The following is a 22,006-nucleotide window of genomic DNA, read 5'->3' as shown; positions in this document are numbered from 1 at the left end:
TTTCTTTCAGGTTGTACTGTGTGCATGACTGCATGCCTATTTTTGTTTTTTCTTTGCATTTTCCATACATCAAACGGAATATTCCCTTTATCTCTCTCCTTTATCACAGACAGACAGTATGATTGCAGATTTGGGTCGATCTTTCTCCTCCTGCCTTTTGCCAGAAGACGCGTTTATGCTTGTTCATACAGTCGACTGTTTTATTATCTTCTCAAATTCTGTATTCTAGTATATTGTTTCTACAGAGCAGACGCAAACAGTCAAAAATAACCCGGGATCTGTTGATTTTATGTTTGTTGGCTCTCTATGATCTATGTTTGGGCTCTGCTAAATTTCATTCTTGCCCTTTTTTGGTTTGGGCAAAAACTGGAAGTTGCATCTAATCCATGCATCCATCCATCCATCCATCCATCCGTTATCTATACCCGCTTCCCCTGGGCAGGGGCATGGGGGGTAAGCTATGTCAAACGCCTGAGCCATTAACAGACTTACAGTGGACAGGCCGGTTTCCTTTTGGCCCTGAAAAACCATCGACCACAACATAATACCAACATGGATTCAGCTGTAAAGCCTTAGCAATTATCTATCACAGTCACAAAGGTAACAGTGCTTACATATTCCTGGCCACATGCATTTCTCTTTAAATCACTTTTTATTGGCAAAATATATATATATATATATATATATATATATATATAAGCTTCACTGTGCCATTTATTTCTTGTTGTTTTATTGATGGAGACAGATTCTCTTAATCAGTGAAGCAATAGGATGTCCAGGCTGAGCTGTCTTGAACAGACATGGTTTTCTTGTAGTCTATGATGTTCATGGTTTTTTTTTTTTTTACTGTTGTGCCAAAAACAGTTAAGAGCCATTCTTGCCTCCTCTTGATGCAGATCTAAGTGGGAAATAGAGTAGTTTACCTTTTTTAAAATTACTCTGATTTTTAAATGAGATAATGGCATACTGACAAGGACACTGCCGAAAATTGCTCTCTCATTGTACTCAGAAGAACATAACTGTTGAGCTTGATTTTTACAATAGTTGGAATGATACAGAAGTAATCACGTGTTAGCATCAATGGTAGTTATTTAAGGGCAGGTTTTTAAAAATGTTTTTTCAACATTAAGTCAGTGTTCTAAAACTCTGCTGCTTTTGCTTACCAGTTCTGACTGTGACATCAGCATTAGAACGTTGCTGATAGAACATTCTGAGCACATATTGTACTGTGATTGTACACCTTAAGGCAGACATTTCCCTGTCACTTGGCCATTCAAAAATAGGTTTAACATATTCAAATTTATGAATATTTTATTCATAGCATGCTGAGGGAAGGCGGATAGATGTTGTCAGATATGGACTATAGTTTTAATCAGCACACCATGCTGCAATATTCTTTACTCTGCCCTGGCTGTCAATATCATTACAGCTTTAAGGTTTCTTTAACTAAGCGCTGTTGTAATGTATTCCTTATAGTGTTGTCGTACTCATTCATAGAGTAGCATTGGTCACAAGCATTTTTTAATGTTTTACGCTTCTGACTTTCACCCTTCCTTCGTGTCGTTTCCGCTCAGGATGACAGAACACCAGACGTCAGGCAGATATTTTTCTTGTTTCGCGAGAAAGAGTACGACATCATTCGATCGCACAACGGTTTGATAAATGAGGCCCGTGATGCCTGAGTACAAGAATGAAGAGACATGACCCCAAAACGTGCCGGGACTGAAGTGCTCTTTAATGGACGCTGCACTACGCCCCGGATTCCAGACCGAAATGTTTCTATATCATACACAGTAAAATGTCCAGTGTTAATTCAACATGTGTAACCGTGTTAGAGTTGAATTAACACTGGACATTTTACTGTGTGCTAATATCAATGGACCAGTCCAAGGATACTTACACTGATTGGCACAAACTTAGCAATTTAACAAGAAACACATGTGACCTGCCTGCTTCCTTTAATCAGACTCCTGTCTTTAGCCCACTGAGGTGTGAGATCACAAATATATTATTAGAATGTTTGTAAGTGAACATTCTAATGCTGATGTAACAGTCACTGCCGTTAGTTCCAGAACACTGGCTTGGAATTTTGAAAAATCATTCCAAAAGACTTGCACTTCCAAGGGTTAGGTAAGGGTGTAATCGTTTCCTCTGTGCATTAAAGATTCTAAACAAGTGTTAGCGATCTTATGAACAGAGAACGATATTGCCTCCACTTACGGGATGATCTATCTGCAGAGGCACCTGCTTCTTCCTCGCTCCCACTGTGAAACGTACAGTGATTGAATGCTGTGATGAATCACCAGAACAACCGCCCGAGAAGGGAATTAATTATACTGTGTGCACCAATGATCAATTTTAAGGCCACAGTACAACTCAAGTCAAAGGTCCAGTGTCACAATTTATTCTGACTACACGCGATTTTGGACCATCAGTTATTCTTACAAATTTATCTTCCTTTAAAATAGGCGGCTCCCCACACCTTAAAACCGTTCCCCTACTCTGTAGTTAAATGCATAATGACGAACCTGATGCTGACTGTTTATTTACTTTAATTACCATAACATCAAAGTAAGCAAATTAATTCATAATTAGGGAAAAAAAAGCCCTTTTAAACACGTTAAGTACAAATTAATTCTGCATGTGACATTTGTTAAAAAAACATATTCTTTCTATTACCTGTTCTGAAAGGGGACTTCAAAAGTGGTAAATGGAGATAATCGTGATTGATTTTCAGGACAGTATTTTAGAGAATTTAATTTAACTCAGGTTATGTGGATGGGCTGTAGTATACTGCAGCTGTAGCTGCCGATCAATATTCTCATGGCTACCATGCATAACCATGGAATGGCTGTTGCTACGGTTCCCTGTTTAAATTTTTTTTTTTTTTTTTTTTTTTTTTTTTTTTTTTTGGATTTCTCCTCTTTCATTCCCTCACAGGCGATGTGCTGGCTGGGGTGCAGGTGAAGGGGCGTGGCTTGTGATTAGAAGCACCTGGCTGGGCTCTAAAGGGCTTAGGCTGCTGAAGGACAGGAACTTCCTCCTAGATTTGCCGTTGGCCAGCTGACCCTTGGTCTTTTGGGGGGTTTAGAATTATTTTGTTGGCTCGTTGCTGTCCCCCTTTTTAAAAAATTATTTTTGTTAGCGAGTAACCATTTCAGTTCATGAAACTTGTTGTGTGTCTCCAGTATGTGGTGGCTGTGACTTCTTGTAAAACTGATAGAGACGTTTTTAACTTCTTTGTTTTTTGTTCATCAGTCTTATACGCGGGTGTGTTACCCGGGGGTTCCACCCTGTACATGTACGAGCCTGTACACAGCGCAGTGTGCTCACTCCTGTGCGAGATCTTTTCTCCTGTTCCTGTAATATTTCAGAGTACGCCTTGGTGTGACTGCATCCCTGCTGCCAGTCAGCAAGAAAAGAAAAATTGTAGGAAATAAATTAGATTGCATCTCCTTTTTTCCCCCATTTCTTATTTTTTTTTATTTTTTATTTTTTATTTTTTTTGCTAAATAAAATAACAGATTACCCTGCAATTGCGGGCGGATGAAAAAGCAGTTGCTGTGTAATCAATCCTTTTAAAAATCACAGCGTGTGCACCGCTCTCCCCCCCCCCCCCCCCCCAAACGCCCCCCCCCCCCCCAACAGGATAACTGTGACATTAGGGACACGAATATCATTACCTTGATGAATCACTGAAGATATAACGATTATGGAAATCGTCATCGACTGATCATCTGTCTCAATTTATTTCGAATCAATGTCTCGAGTTCGTAGCCGGGGACGAGAATTTTATCAGACCTGCCGGTACATGGCATCCCCTCATTTCTAGCCCTCTGCCTAAAAGCTTTGTGGCAGTGCCATGGATCATCTTTTGTTCAGACGGAGCCACTCAATGATTCTGTGGCCCGGGCCAATTATAATTCCTCCATCAACTGCCGGGCTACGCAGGGACTGCAAAATGCTGGAGTGATGCACGTGGTGTACATAGTCTCTATCTGGCAAATGTGTTTCATTTTAATCCGGACAAATCACATGGAAGTAGAAACCCTCCCAGGACATATACATGCTTATAGCAGTCTTCAGATGCTGATGTTTAAATAAATAAATAAATAAAAAGAGTTTAATTTCATGGCTGCGGGTAATTCCCTGAACCCATACTTAACGTGATATCATAATTACCCCCCCCCCCCCCATTTTTAATAGGCTGTCTTAATTTAACAGAGCATTATATAAAGAGTTCTCCACAGTTTAAAGCAAGGAGGGTAATAAAAATTTTTTTAAAAAAGGTCAAACAAAATGGAGGTCGCGCTGGACTGAGAAGGTGACAGATAGGCGGAGTGGAGCTGTGGTTGGCTTTATTTTTTCCACGGCTGACGGTTCAACCCCGGGGTCTGGCGTCCAGCAGAACACGCGGCGCAAACGCGGCTTCCACATTTTGTCGATCCGGTTGTTGCGATCGCACCGGAAAAGTGTGTCCACTTTTGCCCCGGACGGTTTAGAAGGACGTTCAGTAACGTAGGAGCAGGCAGCGGGGGGATGGGGGAGTTTACCTAATGCCACAGAGAGATTGACATAATTGCCTTTTTCTGCCACGGCTACAGCATTGCATCCTGGGTCCTGACGTTTTAACTCTGAGTGCTCTTCTTTTTTTTGCACGGAAATACATATATTACAGAAAAGCTGGTTTTCCTGCATTAAGGGCGATTTCACTGGGCCATCGGGCAAATATAGCTTTCCCGTACTTCATTCAGCACTTCACACTGCTATGTTGTGTTGTGCTGGTGTGTAATTGTGACCCCCATCAGTTTAAAGGGACATAATCCAGAAACATGTGGCAAGGGATGGACATTTACCTGTCACAAAGGGACTGATGTAACTGCCAAAATCAATGCCTCCAAAATCAATGCCTATGTTGAGATGTGTTTTACATGAAAAATGTATAAGTATTTTCAATAAGTGTGTCACACAAAAGTTAATACTATCTGCCAAGGATTGGCTATATTTAGGAGAATGTAATAACTCTGGAAGCACATTTATTTGAATGAAGGCATGTCAGTTGACCCCTGTTAATATCTTATAAAATTATCCTGAGGGCTTTACTAGGCGGCGAAACAATAAATCATAATTAAGTCAACTCTGTCCATTAGACTTCATAAGACCTTCGTTTATGCAAATTGTCATGGGAAATTTGCAAATAAGCAAAAGGTTTAGGTTACGTAGCAAGCTGGTGTGTGATTTGCCTTGGGTTGAATATCTTTTTTTTTAGTGAGAATCTTGAAATTGAGGGGGGAATATTCTCTGTGGAATTCCCACCTCCATATAAAGATGAAAGGTGACAGATGACACACAAACCAGTCCCTGAACATGGGTTTAATTGGACTCTGTTCAGCTCAATTTTCAGTTCAGTCCGGAGATACATTGGGGGGGTGCAGAAAATTATGCACTTTGTTCAGGAATAAAATGAGGTTAATGGCTGAAAAAAAGCTAAATTGTGCTTTTGATGTATATTATTGACATGGTCCTTTCAGAAAATGTGTTAATTGAAATGAAAATGTGATAATGTCAATGCTCAGAGCAAGCTGGCAGTTCAGAGATCCACTGTGCACACAGTAAGTGTACGTGGATGAATTCCTTTATGGGAATAATGTTGACACTGAGACTGAATAGATCATATATGTAATATGTAACTGCGTCCCTCAAGAGTTCCTGTTTGACCTCCTGTACCCAGGTACGACAACTGAGGGCAGGAAGTAGATGCCAAAATGATTGCGCAAGCAGACCTGATCACATGACCACATTTCACTTTTTTGCAGGTGGGCTGGATGTGAAGTGTTTCATGCAGTGATATTCTGGTGCATGCTGGGTAGCTACGTATGTTGGTCTCTGTGTGATTCTGTCAATGGCAGTTAAATCAATGCTGTGTTCTAAAAACGATAAGAAGTATCTTGACACAAGCTTACGTCACAAGCAGCAATTTGTGTTGCCGTTTGGGAAATATCATTGAACAAAAATTGTCGCCTGTTATTGGCTAGGCACAAATTGACGGGCTCAGTTTTCATCAAGTCCAGTTTTCTCCTGGGAATGCCCTCTGGGAATCAATAAAACAAATGCAGTGCCAAACACTGACCAAGGGCACAGATGCCACAGATGCAAATACTTGTTAAAAAAGCTAAATGTTCTCCCTAAGAAAAACATGCATGTATTAGACATTTTGTATGGTCATGGGTACACATGCTACTAGACATTTTTTTTTTGCTTCGTTCAAAATCAATAAAACTCATGTCCCAACCTTTCTTCAAGCTGCTGAACACAACCGTAAACTTGCCTCAACCCTCAGACTTACCGTTTTCCTAACCCTAACCCTAGCTGAACCCTAATTTGAGCCCTTAACTCTTAATTTGAAGCCATTGGTACCATTGAAAACACCTGAAAACCCATTTAAAATGGATGGAAAACAAGGTAAATATCATGAATACTATAATTTAAATGCAAAATCATATGTATGAGGTCATTTAAAAAAGAAAAATGTTCTCCCTAAGAAAAACATGCATGTATTAGATATTTTGTATGGTCATGGGTACACATGCTACTAGACATTTTTTTTGCTTCATTCAAAATCAATAAAACTCATGTCCCAACCTTTCTTCAAGCTGCTGAACACAACCGTAAACTTGCCTCAACCCTCAGACTTACCGTTTTCCTAACCCTAACCCTAGCTGAACCCTAATTTGAGCCCTTAACTCTAATTTGAAGCCATTGGTACCATTGAAAACACCTGAAAACCCATTTAAAATGGATGGAAAACAAGGTAAATATCATGAATACTATAATTTAAATGCAAAATCATATGTATGAGGTCATTTAAAAAAGAAAAATGTTCTCCCTAAGAAAAACATGCATGTATTAGACGTTTTGTATGGTCATGGGTACACATGCTACTAGACATTTTTTTTGCTTCATTCAAAATCAATAAAACTCATGTCCCAACCTTTCTTCAAGCTGCTGAACACAACCGTAAACTTGCCTCAACCCTCAGACTTACCGTTTTCCTAACCCTAACCCTAGCTGAACCCTAATTTGAGCCCTTAACTCTAATTTGAAGCCATTGGTACCATTGAAAACACCTGAAAACCCATTTAAAATGGATGGAAAACAAGGTAAATATCATGAATACTATAATTTAAATGCAAAATCATATGTATGAGGTCATTTAAAAAAGAAAAATGTTCTCCCTAAGAAAAACATGCATGTATTAGATATTTTGTATGGTCATGGGTACACATGCTACTAGACATTTTTTTTGCTTCATTCAAAATCAATAAAACTCATGTCTCAACCTTTCTTCAAGCTGCTGAACACAACCGTAAACTTGCCTCAACCCTCAGACTTACCGTTTTCCTAACCCTAACCCTAGCTGAACCCTAATTTGAGCCCTTAACTCTAATTTGAAGCCATTGGTACCATTGAAAACACCTGAAAACCCATTTAAAATGGATGGAAAACAAGGTAAATATCATGAATACTATAATTTAAATGCAAAATCATATGTATGAGGTCATTTAAAAAAGAAAAATGTTCTCCCTAAGAAAAACATGCATGTATTAGACGTTTTGTATGGTCATGGGTACACATGCTACTAGACATTTTTTTTGCTTCATTCAAAATCAATAAAACTCATGTCCCAACCTTTCTTCAAGCTGCTGAACACAACCGTAAACTTGTTTCAACCCTCAGACTTACCGTTTTCCTAACCCTAACCCTAGCTGAACCCTAATTTGAGCCCTTAACTCTAATTTGAAGCCATTGGTACCATTGAAAACACCTGAAAACCCATTTAAAATGGATGGAAAACAAGGTAAATATCATGAATACTATAATTTAAATGCAAAATCATATGTATGAGGTCATTTAAAAAAGAAAAATGTTCTCCCTAAGAAAAACATGCATGTATTAGACATTTTGTATGGTCATGGGTACACATGCTACTAGACATTTTTTTTGCTTCATTCAAAATCAATAAAACTCATGTCCCAACCTTTCTTCAAGCTGCTGAACACAACCGTAAACTTGCCTCAACCCTCAGACTTACCGTTTTCCTAACCCTAACCCTAGCTGAACCCTAATTTGAGCCCTTAACTCTAATTTGAAGCCATTGGTACCATTGAAAACACCTGAAAACCCATTTAAAATGGATGGAAAACAAGGTAAATATCATGAATACTATAATTTAAATGCAAAATCATATGTATGAGGTCATTTAAAAAAGAAAAATGTTCTCCCTAAGAAAAACATGCATGTATGGTCATGGGTACACATGCTACTAGACATTTTTTTTTGCTTCATTCAAAATCAATAAAACTCATGTCCCAACCTTTCTTCAAGCTGCTGAACACAACCGTAAACTTGCCTCAACCCTCAGACTTACCGTTTTCCTAACCCTAACCCTAGCTGAACCCTAATTTGAGCCCTTAACTCTAATTTGAAGCCATTGGTACCATTGAAAACACCTGAAAACCCATTTAAAATGGATGGAAAACAAGGTAAATATCATGAATACTATAATTTAAATGCAAAATCATATGTATGAGGTCATTTAAAAAAGAAAAATGTTCTCCCTAAGAAAAACATGCATGTATGGTCATGGGTACACATGCTACTAGACATTTTTTTTGCTTCATTCAAAATCAATAAAACTCATGTCCCAACCTTTCTTCAAGCTGCTGAACACAACCGTAAACTTGCCTCAACCCTCAGACTTACCGTTTTCCTAACCCTAACCCTAGCTGAACCCTAATTAGAGCCCTTAACTCTAATTTGAAGCCATTGGTACCATTGAAAACACCTGAAAACCCATTTAAAATGGATGGAAAACAAGGTAAATATCATGAATACTATAATTTAAATGCAAAATCATATGTATGAGGTCATTTAAAAAAGAAAAATGTTCTCCCTAAGAAAAACATGCATGTATTAGATATTTTGTATGGTCATGGGTACACATGCTACTAGACATTTTTTTTGCTTCATTCAAAATCAATAAAACTCATGTCCCAACCTTTCTTCAAGCTGCTGAACACAACCATAAACTTGCCTCAACCCTCAGACTTACCGTTTTCCTAACCCTAACCCTAGCTGAACCCTAATTTGAGCCCTTAACTCTAATTTGAAGCCATTGGTACCATTGAAAACACCTGAAAACCCATTTAAAATGGATGGAAAACAAGGTAAATATCATGAATACTATAATTTAAATGCAAAATCATATGTATGAGGTCATTTAAAAAAGAAAAATGTTCTCCCTAAGAAAAACATGCATGTATTAGACGTTTTGTATGGTCATGGGTACACATGCTACTAGACATTTTTTTTGCTTCATTCAAAATCAATAAAACTCATGTCCCAACCTTTCTTCAAGCTGCTGAACACAACCGTAAACTTGCCTCAACCCTCAGACTTACCGTTTTCCTAACCCTAACCCTAGCTGAACCCTAATTTGAGCCCTTAACTCTAATTTGAAGCCATTGGTACCATTGAAAACACCTGAAAACCCATTTAAAATGGATGGAAAACAAGGTAAATATCATGAATACTATAATTTAAATGCAAAATCATATGTATGAGGTCATTTAAAAAAGAAAAATGTTCTCCCTAAGAAAAACATGCATGTATTAGACATTTTGTATGGTCATGGGTACACATGCTACTAGACATTTTTTTTGCTTCATTCAAAATCAATAAAACTCATGTGTCAACCTTTCTTCAAGCTGCTGAACACAACCGTAAACTTGCCTCAACCCTCAGACTTACCGTTTTCCTAACCCTAACCCTAGCTGAACCCTAATTTGAGCCCTTAACTCTAATTTGAAGCCATTGGTACCATTGAAAACACCTGAAAACCCATTTAAAATGGATGGAAAACAAGGTAAATATCATGAATACTATAATTTAAATGCAAAATCATATGTATGAGGTCATTTAAAAAAGAAAAATGTTCTCCCTAAGAAAAACATGCATGTATTAGATATTTTGTATGGTCATGGGTACACATGCTACTAGACATTTTTTTTGCTTCATTCAAAATCAATAAAACTCATGTCCCAACCTTTCTTCAAGCTGCTGAACACAACCATAAACTTGCCTCAACCCTCAGACTTACCGTTTTCCTAACCCTAACCCTAGCTGAACCCTAATTTGAGCCCTTAACTCTAATTTGAAGCCATTGGTACCATTGAAAACACCTGAAAACCCATTTAAAATGGATGGAAAACAAGGTAAATATCATGAATACTATAATTTAAATGCAAAATCATATGTATGAGGTCATTTAAAAAAGAAAAATGTTCTCCCTAAGAAAAACATGCATGTATTAGACGTTTTGTATGGTCATGGGTACACATGCTACTAGACATTTTTTTTGCTTCATTCAAAATCAATAAAACTCATGTCCCAACCTTTCTTCAAGCTGCTGAACACAACCGTAAACTTGCCTCAACCCTCAGACTTACCGTTTTCCTAACCCTAACCCTAGCTGAACCCTAATTTGAGCCCTTAACTCTAATTTGAAGCCATTGGTACCATTGAAAACACCTGAAAACCCATTTAAAATGGATGGAAAACAAGGTAAATATCATGAATACTATAATTTAAATGCAAAATCATATGTATGAGGTCATTTAAAAAAGAAAAATGTTCTCCCTAAGAAAAACATGCATGTATTAGATATTTTGTATGGTCATGGGTATACATGCTACTAGACATTTTTTTTGCTTCATTCAAAATCAATAAAACTCATGTCCCAACCTTTCTTCAAGCTGCTGAACACAACCATAAACTTGCCTCAACCCTCAGACTTACCGTTTTCCTAACCCTAGCTGAACCCTAATTTGAGCCCTTAACTCTAATTTGAAGCCATTGGTACCATTGAAAACACCTGAAAACCCATTTAAAATGGATGGAAAACAAGGTAAATATCATGAATACTATAATTTAAATGCAAAATCATATGTATGAGGTCATTTAAAAAAGAAAAATGTTCTCCCTAAGAAAAACATGCATGTATTAGATATTTTGTATGGTCATGGGTACACATGCTACTAGACATTTTTTTTGCTTCATTCAAAATCAATAAAACTCATGTCCCAACCTTTCTTCAAGCTGCTGAACACAACCGTAAACTTGCCTCAACCCTCAGACTTACCGTTTTCCTAACCCTAACCCTAGCTGAACCCTAATTTGAGCCCTAAACTCTAATTTGAAGCCATTGGTACCATTGAAAACACCTGAAAACCCATTTAAAATGGATGGAAAACAAGGTAAATATCATGAATACTATAATTTAAATGCAAAATCATATGTATGAGGTCATTTAAAAAAGAAAAATGTTCTCCCTAAGAAAAACATGCATGTATTAGATATTTTGTATGGTCATGGGTACACATGCTACTAGACATTTTTTTTGCTTCATTCAAAATCAATAAAACTCATGTCCCAACCTTTCTTCAAGCTGCTGAACACAACCGTAAACTTGCCTCAACCCTCAGACTTACCGTTTTCCTAACCCTAACCCTAGCTGAACCCTAATTTGAGCCCTTAACTCTAATTTGAAGCCATTGGTACCATTGAAAACACCTGAAAACCCATTTAACAACAGAGAAAATGCCCAATGTGGAGGTTCTACTCATGTATGAAATGTCTTTGTCCTAAACATTAAGGAGCTCGCTGTATACTTACTCTGCATGCTTACTCCTCTTGTGGTTCTACAGGACAGAGTGTCCTGGATTGGAAAATAGTAATAATAATTTTTTTTTTTTAAATATAAAAAAACTAGTGGAACTTTATATTACAGAGTTGCTATTCTTGACGGGTTGTTAGCAGTCCAGTGATGAAAATTCTAACCTGTTGGCTTTCTAAGCGCGTTCAAGAGCAAATATCATGGCTTGTGGGCATTATCATTTCTAGACCACTAAGTCCATTTATCATGTGCAGCCACCCTGTCCCTGAATCGCAGTAACCCTGTAAGGGATGCCACGGGGACTTCAGCTGAGGCTACAGTCATACTGAGTCTCCCAGGGTTTGGACTGGCAGGCCCTCTGTGGACACTCCTGCGCTGTCTTCAGCTAACGCCTATCCCTTTTAAGCAGAGGAGATGTGTGGCGCCAGAGGACCTGTATCGTTTTTTCGGAAGGGGGGTGGGGGGGGGGGGGTGGCGCGGTCGTGGTGGCACGGCACGGTCCTCCGTGACCGTCCCGGCTTAATTAATTGGGGGCCCTTAACGGAGCGCTTCAAACGGGGTGTTCCTGAGCGGAGCAGCCCGTCCCGTCCCGTCCCGTCTGGAGCGCAGGGGACAGGGAGCACCTCAGCGCTGCTGTATCTGCACACGGCTCTTCACACCGAAGCGGAAAAAGCGCTTGAAATGCGCTGTACACACGGCGCCTGCACGCACAGATAACGCAAGCACTTAAAGTTTATTATTATTTTATTTTTTTTTGGAAAAATAAGTACAATTTGTTTCTCAGAAATATGTCATGTATCGTATGCGAATTCACGACCTGTCCAGGGTGTGTTGCTGCCTTTTCCCCCAATGGGATAGCACCCCTGGGACAGCACCCAAATGCCCCCCCCCCCCCCCCCCCCCCCCACCTCATGTGACCCTGATCAGGAATAAGCAGGTTAGATAATGGATGGATGGATAAATACATTTGCTTCTATTACAAGTACAGCATTTAATATCGTACAATTAAAGCATAACATATTCTGTGTGTGTATACATTTGTAAGTATGCATATGTATGCAAATGTAGTGTGGGGTGCCTGTATTTAAAACATCGGCATCTGTTCCCGCTTCCATTTTTTACATTTTATTTTTGTTAAAATTTCATAGTTTTTTTTTTTTCCTCTGGGTCACAGGTATCTCTCTGAATTTAGATCCATCTGTCGGGAGCTTCACACACGAGCGCTCGGGCAGTGGAACGCTTCCTGTGCCACCTCTCATTACCTGAGCAGCATTACCTGTGAACTGTGCAAACTGCAGCCGAGGTCACAGTCGTGGCTCGCATGCAGACACGCCCATGAAGCCCCACAATGCACTGCTGTTCTCTACCGATGCACATTTACACAGATATTCAAATCAGCCCTTTATGAAGGTGGAAGACCTGCTAATTGTTCGGTATTTCTTTTTTTTTTATTTTGCTTGACATTCCTCCCGTCATTTCGTCAAGTCAACATCGAAAAGTCAAAAATCAACATCGTGGACGAGTGAAAAGTGTCCGGCATGATAAAATATTAAAATTGCGGTGAATTATTGCTGAGTGTATGTATCCATTTTGCATGCGGCAGACATTTATGAAATGTGATGATGAATGGATTCTTACTGTCAGTCCTGTCTTGATTGCTGTGTGCCATGGGGATTTCAGAAGTTCCACATTTTATTTCAATGCTCAATATTTGAGATTTTGGATGGGAATTTCCGGCACTTCGTCCAAGTCAAATGGGAACACTTGCTCCCACAACAGGAAAGGGAAACACACAACGAATCATCTGTTCTTAATACTCTAAAGACTTTTTTTGTTGCTTATTATGTGTTTAAATGCATATTTAAACAGTGTCTTTTACACTGCAAGAAAGACGAACAGCTGCACATTTGCAGAATTGTATAAAACTCTCTGTCTCTACCCACTTTAATTTCTACATTCTTGGGAGTTTTAGTCTAAATGGTCCACTGTGTTTCTTATTTTGCTTGGCAAGTAGCAGCTAGTTAATGTGCATTTTGAGGATACTATAACCCATGAAAATGCGTTAAGTTCTGTGTCATTTTTACATTTTAAAATACTTGATACAAGATGGATTGTTTCTTCCACCAACTGTAGCAGGTGGAAGAACTCACTCACTACTACTTCTTGTTGCCAACCACATTCATATACATGTAGATAAATGAATACAGAACAATATCCGCAGTATATTATGGAGCTAATCTCCGGGAACAACCTTACCTCTTCCTCTGTCTGAAGTTGTACAGCTGTGTCGGGATGATATCGTTCTGGAGCTCAGAGAAATATACCCATATCTCCAGAGAATCTGCAATATTGTGCGGTGCTACCGTGTTGTCAGCTGACAAATTGCCATCAAAAAAATAAATAAAATCGAGAGCAGCTGGACAGTTCTCTGTTTCGGGCTGTGTCAGAAATAAAGATCTGGCGTATTAGAAATACATGGAGTTCGCTCCACAATCTGAGTGCCAGGTTCTCTGGTGGAATGCAGGGGTCTAACCCCGTCCAATGCCTGATAACATTCTTCATTGGCAGGTGGGAAATTAATGGGACTTCCATTCATGCCACTAGATAAAAAAGGACACTTCTGTGGCTGGTGAGATAGTGAATAGACCTGTATCTAACCAGTTGCAGTGTGGAAGAACCTACACTACATGGACCAAAAGTATGTGGACACCTGACATCCACCAATCCACAATTATGGGCATTAATATGGTAGTTGTTGCTATAACAACCTCCACTCTTGTGGGAAGGCTTTAGACTAGATGCTGGAGCGTTGTTGCAGGGATTTGCTTCCATTCAGCCAGAAGGTCGGGCACTGGTTGGGTGATTAGGCCTGGCTCACGGTTGGCTTTACGATTGATTCCAAAGGTGTTGGACGGGGTTGCGGTCAGGGCTGTGCGCAGGCCAGTCAAGTTCTTCCACATTGTTCTCAACAAAACCATTTCTCTATGGACCTTGCTGTGTGCCCGGGGGCATTGTCATGCTGAAACAGGGAAGGGTCTGTCTAGAATGTCACTGTGTGATTGTATGCTGTAGCATTAAGATCTGCCTTCACTGGAACTAAGGGGCCTAGACAAAATCGTGAAAAACAGCTCCCAACCAAGCCATGTCCAGATACTTTTGGTCATATAGTGCAGCCTGGAAATAAGAGGTTGCAAGTTCAGATCCCAAGTGGAGTACACACATTGCATTATTGTACAAATATTGTAGGTATATTATCTAAACTGATATAAAACCGGTAATATTAATAACTATAATGAGTGTAAGTTGATCAGGATAAGATTGTTTACAAATCATAACAGTAGTGATAGCTCCTGGCCTAATTTGTAAACACACTATTATAACTCAGACATATTATGAGATGCATGGCGTGACTGAATATTGTAGCATGTCTTATTAAATAAATTGATTGATTGCCTTTTTTTTTTTTTACTGGAATGTGTCGTGATTCTTCAGTGACTTTTATTTGCTGTGAGAACCTCCATGACAAACAGTGCTACAATTTATTATGTGAGAGCATGGCAGGGTGGTATTAATGGAAAACAGTACGATAATATTTTATTATCAAGAGAGAAAAAAAAAATTGTCGTAAACTTTATTATTTTTTTATGGAGATGAATGAAGAGGCATTCACGCTCTATTGCTAGTACACGTCCTGTGTGTATAGTTCTTTCACTTTTTTTTTTTTTTTTTTTTTTTAGTCTTCCAAAAGTGCTTTAAAGTTGAAGGGCTTGCCATACTTTATGTTCCCTGTATTGATATTTTGCCCTTGCTATCAGGAGTGAGTCGTTACGGGGCTCATAAAGCACATGTGTAACACGTTGTGCCATCTGCGCCGATCTGCTTCTGCGGTGTCATGTACACCCCATCACTGTGAGCGGCTTCCAAGTAAATCCCGTTTGCTCAAACTGTCAGGTCTGTCATTGCTCTGAAGACATTTCACTGGAGACAGCGTTGGAGTGGAAATTTTTTTTTATAGATCCTTGTCAGATTCAGGATTACAGTGTAAAAGGCATTATAATTTTAAATGTGTGGGATTATTTTTTTCATTTTTTCATTTTTTTTGGAATCACACTCGGAAATCAAGCTTTCATAGAGCGGGTGGTTTTGTAGTACTTTTGCATTGCGTATTTATGATTATTTTTATTTATTTTCATTATTTATGAATAATGAATGGGATGCTGCATTGATACAAGCACCCAATGACCCCCAAATGATTAGATGGATTACTGATTTTAAAACTACCGCAGCAAAATCCCTGCTGTTGTTTGTGCATGTGGTCACACATGCATATGAAGGAAGTGTATGGCTACTTGTACTTTTTTTTTAACCATAAAGAGAAAGCATCTGTTATTTTTTTCCGAGCACGCTGAATGTTTAGCGTTTTGTTAGCGATTATCCTTGAGCTGTGAGTCTCTGTGGACGTGGGAATCCCATCGGCCTGGTAGCGCTATCAAAGCTATCAAACTGTGTTGAACCGTCGAGACCAACTCCTCTATGACTCACTTGCTTTAATGAGTTGGCATAAACACACTTTCAATGTCGCACGTCATTGTGGCTGCTAATTTATTCATATGGTAAAGTAGTGTAGTTGCATCCATAGTAAATATGTTGCTTTTTTAAAATTCTACATTTAAGCCCATTTTTTTTTCATTTTTTGCATAGGAATTTGCCTCTTGCCTGTTGACTGTTGGCTTCCATGGACCCCTGTTGCAGAGGAATTCCATGAACTCCCAGGATGCAACGAGAAAACAGCGCAAGGTACAGAATCCATTTCTAACATAACTCCGTCACACAGCGCTTAATGTTAGGAATACAACACAAGCCAAGTTAACATTTCCCCTTTTGTCTAACTTTCACTATTACCTTAGCAGAGGTTAGGTTTGGACAGGGGTTTGGGGTGACTTCTAGTACAACAATATTTAGAATATATCCTCATTTGTTTCATTTGAGTTTCTCAGGATGAGAACATTACCCAGGCCTTTTCTTTGAAGGGCACTTGTGATCTTGTGGGCAGCCATTTTGGTGCAAGCCTCACCTATTGCGCCAACTCCTTCCTACGGAATTGACATTGATTTCTCACTGTCCTCCACTGGGTTTGCTCAGGGAGATCTTAAGTAACTCAAAGGTATTCTTGCTGCTAGGATAGTTATTTCCTGGGATACTTCCACCCCAGTGTATTTCATCTGCTGCTTTGACCCTCTTTTGTGTCTTCCTCTCCTGTATCAGAGGTCCTTACCTCATAAATAAACATTTGCTCAGGTAGAGGTTTTATCTGTAATGCTCAGTGACAGGCCACTACGTCGAGGGGCGTGCTTCTGCATAAAGGCCCTATTTAAAGAGGAACTGCTGAATTACATTAACTCTACAACAGGGGCGCTCCGCCGTGTTGCCTGCATTACAACCGCCACTCCCCCCGCGCACCCCGGAGCTGTTTAATGCGTTTAAAAACAGTATATCAGCTCCTCGCGGCGGTCTTGAGCGTGCGGACAAAAGCTGTGCCGGCTAACCGCAAGGCAACCGGCTGTTTGCTCGGTAAAGATGCGGCCGTACGGCTCGCGGACAGAAGAACGGGACGCGGGCTGTTTGACCGGCTCAGATTTATTATGTTCTAAAAGGAGTCCGCCGGTTTGCACTTTTGGCCCCGTCGAGCTTGTGTGCTCGGGTGACTTTTGAACGTCTGAATTTGGAGGGCTTATGGCCTGAATGTCACGGTGATCGTCCGTCAGAGCGTTTGCTTCTTTCGTCGTGCTGATTTCTCAGCGGAATGTTGGGTAAAGTAACCGTTATATCATTAAAAAAGAAAATATGCCTAGAATCCTGGAGTGGCGTGGGGGGTGGAGCCAGTGCAGGATGTGTGTGGGTACAAGGTCACGTTGCAGAATGCGTACTTAACCCAACAGAGAGCCATTCGTGAGGCTTCATCAGTTGCTTTTTTCTTGAAGGATCTTCTCGCTTTTAATTAAGCAAAGCTGCACGTCATGCTCATTGTGGCTTCAGTGCCACTTTTAAAACGAGTCAATCTGACGATGCACCTCAATGGACAACGGAGGCAAGTGAACCCATGTCTGCCATATTAAATGTTCTGCTCAAAGACAGCCAATTAAGTCCCAGCGATCCATCACTTAAAGGCTGTGAGCACTTGTCAGTGCCTCGAAAGCAAATTAATAATCTTTTAAAGAGGCGGATGGATATTTGTTTGTTTGCTCGTTTGCTGACTGGAACATGAGTGCATTTTTCCCTTGGTTATATCCAAATAATGAATCCTTAAAATATGATAAAATAACACATCTGTTGTTTGCACCAGTTTGATACACACAAAAGAACCCTCAAATTAATCCAGTGCATGGTAATTCATACCCATGTAATAGTCCATGGAAACAATCAAGGAGATTAAATGCCATTATGCAAAGTCATACCACATCTGCCTTGGTTTATTTATTTATTTATTTAACCTTGGCAAGTCTTTTAAATATGAAACACACACACACACACACAGACACACATATCATTTTTTAGTTTCCAGGCAACAAAGACTATACAGTGACTGTGACAGTGTTTCTTGGTTGTTAACAAGAAACACTGTCTTTACTTTCATGCTAAGACACGAAACTAAATAAAACTGAGAAATCCATATAACCTTACTGTGTTATGCATGTGCATACATCAACAGCGGAATAATATTTACCAAGAAGCCAGCATGCTGAATCGTTCAAAAAAATCTTTAGAGACATTTCCCTTCAAGAATTTCTATATGATCTGTCATTAGAAAGTTTATACAAAAAAAATCTAAAACATTTAAAAATTGAAATCTATACTATGATGGTGTCATATTCCATTTAAACTTAGTCAAACTCAAATGTTCATTTGCTGTGTTTCTTCTACACATTATATCTGCCAGAAAGCTAGATTGGCTGACTGGCCTCAAGGTCACTAGTGTCATTCTCCTCAGCCACATCCACAGCAATTAAATGCCTTCACATATTATACACAAAAAACATGTCATTGGTTTCCTTTTTCCATTTTGCATTGTATTGCAGGCAGGTGATCACAAAGATACAGCTAAACGTTTACCTGTAGCATTGCAGTCGGATCTACCCTAACGTGTATTAAATGGCTCTCTACCTGCTGATCAGCACCATATGCTGTGGGCCTCCTTGACTCTCACTTTATATCTCCAGGCTAGTAACTCACCGGGCTTGCAATCACAGTGTGTCAGCATCGTTACTGCGGAGAAGTGAAGCACAGCCAGTGAAGCTATGTTTGGGGGGGGGGGGGGGGGGTGGGAGGTGTGAGGGGGGACGAGAGGGGGTGAGGGGAGGGGTGGTGAGGGGGATGTAGGGGGGCGGGGGGGTTGTCCCTGCACCTGTCCCTGTTAATTTGTGAGTCAGCATTTCAGCTTGCGGCATTAAGTGAATTTAAACTGTCCTATTCTACCGGCCCTGGAGTGATCATATTCGTGAATAGTGAGAACATTCACTGAGAGAAAAACTGAGTTTCTGTAAGATATCTGACCTGTAAACTTCCTGTGAAATTTCTGTCGGTCGTGAGTGGTAATTTCCCTGTGTGTATTTTCAGAAACATCTGCACACTCCCTGGCCACGTCTATGATCGGGGATTTCTGGACTCGGATATTCCCCATTAATTTCTAATTGTCCGGACAAGAACCCCTCTGTGCACAAAATGATGTCCATTTCTGACACAGAACTGCGACACTGGCATGTGCCGTATGTGGCAGGAGATGTGTCTGTTTTCAGATTTGTGTCCGCCCTCTGCAGTAAATGCACCTTTTTCATGCAGTGTGTAAAAGTTGACTTACGTCTTCCCAGCACGGACCTGACTGCGAGTTAATAGTGATGCATGTAGATGGCGAGATATCGATTTTATATTGCCGGTACGACGTCCCTGGGTGCTCAGGATCCTCAGGCAAATGTGCGCTGGCAGAAGTGATATCAATCACCACCGTGTCAGACACAAAGCCCCAGCAGTGGTGTGGACCCAGCTGGACTCCCTCACAGAACATAGCACGGTGCATACGATGTGCTCAGGGTATGTTAGTGTACATACGCCAAGTGCACTCTTACCCACTGACAGATACATCACTGTCAGATATCATTCCGGTCTTTCTGCGGCATTCAACAGACAATAATCTGCTTTGTATGCAGTGGCTTAATATAGTTACTTAAAGCACATTAGTGTGGCTGTGTCACTGTTAATTAAACATAAAGGGATGCCAGTCATAATGAGTTTGCTGTGATCTGAAAAATAGCTTCAGTATCTTCAGCATTTGAACTGTGCAAGAAGTAGCAACATCTAAAGGCCTTTCCACTCGGTGCGCTGAACTGCGTTTTCAAAACTGCATATAAATACAGAATTATCCACCAAATGTTTCTTTACTTATGCTGTTATGGCCACCCTCGCCTTTCAGAAGTGTTTTATATTTCTTTTTTTGCGTTAACATTACAGAAGGCGCAGTCAATCTTGATACGGCCAAACAAGTTGCTGCATAGCGATAATTAGTGTTTGTCCTGCTGTTTAAATTGCAGTGACTCTATCAGCATTTAGGCCATTGTTAGGATCATAGCTAGACATAAAAGTGCGAGGTTAATTATGCCTTATTTACTGTTGGCCCTGGAATTTCGGTACAGCACTGCAGTGTCATGCCTTATGTGCTATTTTTACCTTTTGCCTGTACTTTGAACTGCAGGAGATTCAGCAGCTTCTCCCTGTGTTATCAAATGAAGGTGAATCCATCAAAAGCCGTTTCTTCCTAATGAGCTAATGCGCTCTCGAGCAGAGCCGTCAGTGCAATGCACAGCCCCTGGAAGTGAACAGACCCATATAGAGGCGCTCTCTTGCACAAGCACTGTCTCTGCGCTGTGTCTGAGTCCAAAGGGATTAGACGTCATATGAACGTGCATTCACGCAGACCGATTGTGGCATGTTCAACCATGTCAAAAATTTCATTTCGTCGACTTTATCTAGTTAGTGTACTGTCAGTCTCTAATTCGTGTGTAAATAGATGAAACGCACGTCATGTTCACGCCTTGTTAAATTTTCAAGAAATAAGGCCCCTTGAACATTCACCTCCCTTCTCAGATTTATTTTTTATTTTTTTGTTTTTGTTTATCGAAAAGTCTCTTTTGATATATTTATGGCGTACGCGCTGAATATTGACGAGGACACTGGCAGACGCCGAACCTTTTTTTTTTTTTTTACACTTGTAAGGAGATGGGGTGGAATTTCATATTCTTCAGCCAATAGCACGATCTTGTTCAATATGTATGCACTGCATTGTGGGAAAAGAGCTGTGTTGATGGCTCCCCGTGGATGGGGCGGTAAGCTTAGGTGATTTCACTGCTGGGTTTAATCCAAGAAGAGAGACATAATGAAAGCGCGAGAGTGCTGCTACAACAGTGCAGTTAATTAAAGACCAATGTGTCACCCAAAGGAAAACATCTTGTGTTGAAGTGGAAAAAATACTGATGCTGGTGAGACATTGTTTTGTAGAGGCCGATATGTCGATCTGTTGTGAAAGACAGAAGCTTAAGCATGTTCTGTTCAGCATGTAGCTGCTTCTAAAGTTGTTTCTAAATTTCCATTGTCCCCGTTTATGCACTGAACTCTGTTCTAAACGCTGTACTGTACAGCCAGACACCTTCACATCTATGCCATGTATTAATGAAATACAGGAAGCGTTCCTGTCCTTGTTATTGAGCGACCCTGTTGCAGGTAGGATGAGCAATGCCTCCTCCTGTGGCTAACTGAAAATAGCTGGAAATGGGATATTGCTTTTGGAGTAAATCCATACAGCTTGCAAAACGCCTACTGTACTGTAGCGTCCCGTAGCATTATTTTGTGTGCAAAGTTTACGATGTAATTTGTTTCGACCAATCAATAGTGTATTGTTTTGCGCTGGTTTGCTGGGCATTTTGTGTCTTGTATTTTTGTCCCAAGTCTGCAAATCAAAAGATTACAATTCTGCTACATGGCTCTGACGCACTCCGGTGTGTCACACCCTCCCCCCTCACAGGTTTCGGGCAAAAACAGTAAATTAAAACAACAAACTAGAACAACAAAGACAAAAGAAAGCAAAACTAAGTGACTGCTTTTCAACTCGTTGCTCATACCGTAGATTGCAGGCTTCTCAGCTGACCAGCTCCTCCAGCTTTTCAACGGTGGTTCACTTTCTCTTTGTGCGCAGACGAGCAAGAACTCAATAAAGACTCGCTCTCT

General features: G+C 40.1%; 1 protein-coding gene across 10 annotated transcripts in view; it reads left to right on the top strand.

The window, feature by feature from the left end:
• The window catches only part of si:dkey-237h12.3 (teneurin-3), a 335,156-nt gene that overhangs the window by 78,265 nt on the left and 234,885 nt on the right, over window positions 1-22,006 (top strand). For all 10 annotated transcript variants that reach the window (XM_035425584.1, XM_035425591.1, XM_035425590.1 and 7 more), the window contains exon 3: window positions 16,436-16,531. The gene's annotated coding sequence lies outside the window, so the exon portion shown is untranslated. The remainder of the gene's footprint in view (window positions 1-16,435; window positions 16,532-22,006) is intronic.

Source organism: Anguilla anguilla, chromosome 7 (assembly GCF_013347855.1).
Source record: "Anguilla anguilla isolate fAngAng1 chromosome 7, fAngAng1.pri, whole genome shotgun sequence".
Taxonomy (NCBI): Eukaryota; Metazoa; Chordata; class Actinopteri; order Anguilliformes; family Anguillidae; genus Anguilla; species Anguilla anguilla.
Note: the sequence above shows the minus strand (reverse complement) of the source record. Positions and strands in the feature narration are given on the sequence as shown.